The sequence below is a fragment of the Miniopterus schreibersii genome, assembly GCF_964146895.1.
Source record: "Miniopterus schreibersii genome assembly, chromosome: 9".
In the NCBI taxonomy this organism is placed as follows: Eukaryota; Metazoa; Chordata; class Mammalia; order Chiroptera; family Miniopteridae; genus Miniopterus; species Miniopterus schreibersii.
Genome location: NC_138118.1, coordinates 20,762,364 through 20,766,916, shown reverse-complemented (window position 1 = coordinate 20,766,916; position 4,553 = coordinate 20,762,364).

The window sequence follows — 4,553 nt, the reverse complement described above, 5'->3', positions numbered from 1 at the left end:
ACTTGTGTCACACCAAGTCCTAACCCTAGTAGAACAGAAAGGAGGGTACTGGCTGGCAGCAGGGCGCATGGGAAAATATCAGGCCATTTTATTAGACACCCCAAATGTTACCTTACAAAACCACTACCTTAAGCCTGGCCTCCCTACTCCCAGACTCAAAGGGAAGTTGAGACCTCAACGTGATTGCTTAGAAATTGCTGACAAAGTTTATTCCAGCAGACCAGATCTATTGGACCAGATGCTGACAGAACCTGACTGGGAATTATATACAGATGGGAGCAGCTTCATGGAGAATGGTCAGTGATGAGCAGGTATACAGTAGTCACCATAGACAAGGTAATAGAAGCACAAGCTTTTGCCCTAGGAACCTCAGCATAAAAGACTGAACTTATAGCCCTCCACAGAGACTTAGAATTATCCCAGGGAAAGAATATTAACATCTACACTGACCCTAATTCTACATGGAAGATTAACACTCATGGTAGGATTTTATCCCCTGAAGCTATGGTATATCCCATCCTCAAACTCCAACATGAAGGGACCCATTATGGAAGGGATGCTTTAATGGACCTCATTAGACAATATTTGAAGGGCCCTCATTTACAAAGAACCATCCAGAAGATTATCCAAGCCTGTCAGATATGTGCCAAAAACAATCCTAAGGCATAATATGTCCTGACAAGAAAGGGAGTACACTATAAAGGGATCTGCCCATTTGAGAACTGGCAAGTTGACTTTATACAGATATCAAAAACCACAGGAAACTTTAAATTTTTATTAGTTTTTGTAGCATACCTTTTCTGGATCGGTAGAGGTATACCCCACTAGAACTGAAAAGACAACTGAGATGGCAAAACTTCTACTCAAAGAAATAATCCCTAAGTTTGGATTTCCTTACAGCATTCAAAGCGACAATGGACTGTTATTCACTTCAAAAATCTCCCAGAAGATAGGGCAAGCACTACAGATTCAATGGAAACTACATGCATCTTGGAGACTCCAATCTGCAGGGAAGAATGAGTAATAAACTACACAATAAAGAAGACCCTGGCAAAAATATGCCAGGAAACACATTTAAAATCAGACCAGGCACTCCCTATTTCCTTGTTCCAGATTAGGGTAGCACCCTGAAGCGTGCTTAATTAAACCCTTTTGAAATAGTTTATGAAGAACCCTTCCAAGTTTCTGTTTAGGGACATCCTCTTTATACCTAGAACATAAATCAAAAATCAATCAATATATACAACATTTAGGTCAAACACTAAACAACTTTGCACAAGTTTGCTCATTGATGGTCTGCCTATCCATCTGATGAACCCTTATACCATGTTCCAGAAAAGAGACTGAGTCTTACTAAAGAACTGCAAGACTCCAGGTCCTGAACAAAAGGTAGCCAAACAAGGGACTAGTCCTTATGACATCCTGCTAACAACACACTCTTCCTTAAAGCACACTGGAATCAATCCCTGGATCCACCACACACAGATAAAATGGGCATCACTTGAGAGGGACTCAGATCTGCTGCTATTGATACTGAAAGGGAAATCTGGACCTGCACTCCTGAAAGAGACTTAAATTTTCTCTTTTGGAAAAAGACAGTGTCTCCCAAAGCAAACTGACAATGTTACTTTTTATTTTATTAGTATTTTTGAAAATTTCTATACTTTATGCTCATGCTTGAACTGATAAAGCCTTTGCCTGCCTTTCCCAGTCAGTGGCTTCCTCTGCAAACTTATCCCTTTGTTAGGTGTGCCACCCAAGGCCCAGCTCAGGATTAGATCATGGGGATCCTTTAGTATTTCCAGTTTCTGATGTCATTAGAATTCCCCCTGTACTACTAGGCACATCCCTCATGAATACTTGATTGCTTGTCTACACAATAGGTCTCACTTTGGAAGCCCATTTATAACACTGCTTCTTGATATATAAAGCAGTCTACCAGCTTTGTTTGTTCAGCAATGCATGTGTGCTGCCTTCTGAAGACAGCAGTCCTTCTCTCTTGCATAAAGGCTTCCCTCCATTCTTGACCTTCTTCTCTCTTTAGTAAATAACAAGAATCTCTGGACCCCAAAATAGGTAGGGCTATGCCCTCTGACCACAGGAAGAAACTATATAAGTTAAGATCTTCATCTACTTACCCTTGTAAGATTACAAAGGTCAAGAATTTTGAAGGGGGGAATTGTTACTGTAAGTAGCTGTCAGTCAGAGTGCTGGCCTGGCTGGCCACTTCAGAGACGCAGGCCATGCAGGGGCTGTGTAGAGGACATGGGCACACCAGGATCCAGGAGTGCCCCTCGGACTTCAACTGGCTCCCTAGTATGTGTGCCCACTGTGTGCAGCCTGGAGATGTGGGCTGAAGGCTGTGGCAACTTCAGAATTCCTGATAGTGGGTCATGCAGCCCCTTCCTCCTCACTACCATAGACCGTCAGAGAGAACCAGAGAGTTTCCCCCATTGGCCAAGGTGGTGCAGAGGGAGGTTCTTACCCTGAGTGTGCCAAAAGCTAGAAAGATGAAAGGACAAAGCCCAAGCATGCCAAAAGCTAGCAAGATAATTGGATAAAAAGAAATCCTTCCCCTTTCTATTTTTATAAGAACCACAGGCTTAAACAGAAAGGGGGGTGGTCTTTAAGATGGGAGTCCATCATTCTCCCAGGTCACAGCACCTGAATAAAACCTCTTTCCTTTTGCACCAGCACTTATCTCACAAGTTTGGCTTTCATTGTGGTAGGCAGCCAAACCTGTGTTTTCAGTTACATGAGCTCTATGTAATCATAAATATCCTTAAAAGTGGAAGAGAGAAGCAGAAAAATAGGTCAGATGTGAAAAGAACTGGGCTCGTCATTGCTGGTTTTGAAATGGAGAAAGGAGACCATGTGCCAAAGAATGTGGGTGGCCTCATGAAGACAGAACATTTGTCAAGAAATCAGATTTTTCCTTAGAGCCTCCAGAAAGGAACACAGACTTGCTGGCACCTTGATTTTAATCCATGGAACCTGTATTGGACTTCTAACCTAGAGAACTGTAAGATAATACATTGTGTTGTTTTAAGGCACTAAGTTTGTGGTAATTTGTTACAGCAGCCTAAGAAACAAATACACCATCATTTTTGTTCATATGGCAGTTTTTGCCACCATTATAGCAATATAGTTGGTGGCAATAAATGTAGTACATCAGAGTAAGATTATACCTGGATTCAAATTTCTGCTCAGCTACTTCTAAACTGTATGATCTTGGACAATTCAAGGAACCTCTCTGAACTTCTTCATGTCAGATTGTCTGTGTACAACCTTCCATTGTGCATAGCTCCTGTCCTTTAAGGTATTTATCACAATTATAATTAAATAATGAATAGAGTACTTAATTAAATTTATTTTCTCCTCTGAGATAATGGTATCCCCAAGGGAAGGAGCCCTAACTATTTTGTTCATTATTTGTATCCCTAGCACAAAGCCCAGTGCTAAGCAAAAACAGGTACATAAAAACATTTGCTAATTGAGTGGATTTGACTAAATGTACCACTTTGGGTGTGATGTAGTCTATATTGCCCGATATAATATCAATACACTGAAAAAGTAAAAATGAATTCACTGCAGGGATTTTGAGAACAACTGCTCAAGAGATTTAGTAATCTCCTCTTTTTAATCTCCATTTTCAGAGTTACTTTATTGTACAATAAAGGGGAAATTTTCCTATTAGGTATACCGAGTGCTGATGGAAGCTTTCATAGCTACAGACTGAGCCTCCCAGGGTATCTCCATCTTGGTAGGCTCCCCATGAGTCTACGGTCTGATACTTATATTTAGAGGTCAGAAATAAAAATTTGGTGTGATAAACTCTAGGGAATTGATTCAGACCAAACAACAAAAAACCGTTCATTAACAAGAACTATTACAGAAGCAAAAACAATTTGTTTTCCTTGGGGTCACACCATCTTTATCCAGTAGAAAAATTATACTAAGAAAAAAATGTTTTTAAGTTTTAAAAAAGTGGAGAATAATGTACTATATACCTGACAACTTATAAATACAAAACATTTATAGAAGCAAGCAATACTCATAAAAGAATGATCTGACATCTTATTTCTAGATCTTAAAGGCCTTATTTTCAATCAAGAAATACACTCCAGGAATTCTCTAGAAAGCTCTATCACAAATGGACCCTTGCAGAGATCTTGATATAAGTAAGCCCTGTTAAGTCCATCAGTACAGTGGTACCTCGGTTTTTTAATGTAATCCGTTCCAGAAGAGCATTGGAATTATGAAACATTCGAAAACCAAGGGATCAACAGCCAACAGCTAGGCCTCAGGATCTTGCACTCAGCAGAAGCTGTGTGGCATGTTCGACTTCCGAGGCGTGTTGGAAAACTGAAGCATTTGCTTCCAGGTTTAGAGCGTTTGTAAACTGAAATGTTCATCAATGGAGATGTTCGAAAACTGAGGTACCATTGTATTTGAAAGGAAGTCTAAAGAACATGCTAGTGACTCATTGCTCTAGATTTTTAAATTTCTAGCCATAAACTGAGCCCAACCCCCAAGAAGCCACATATTTGCCC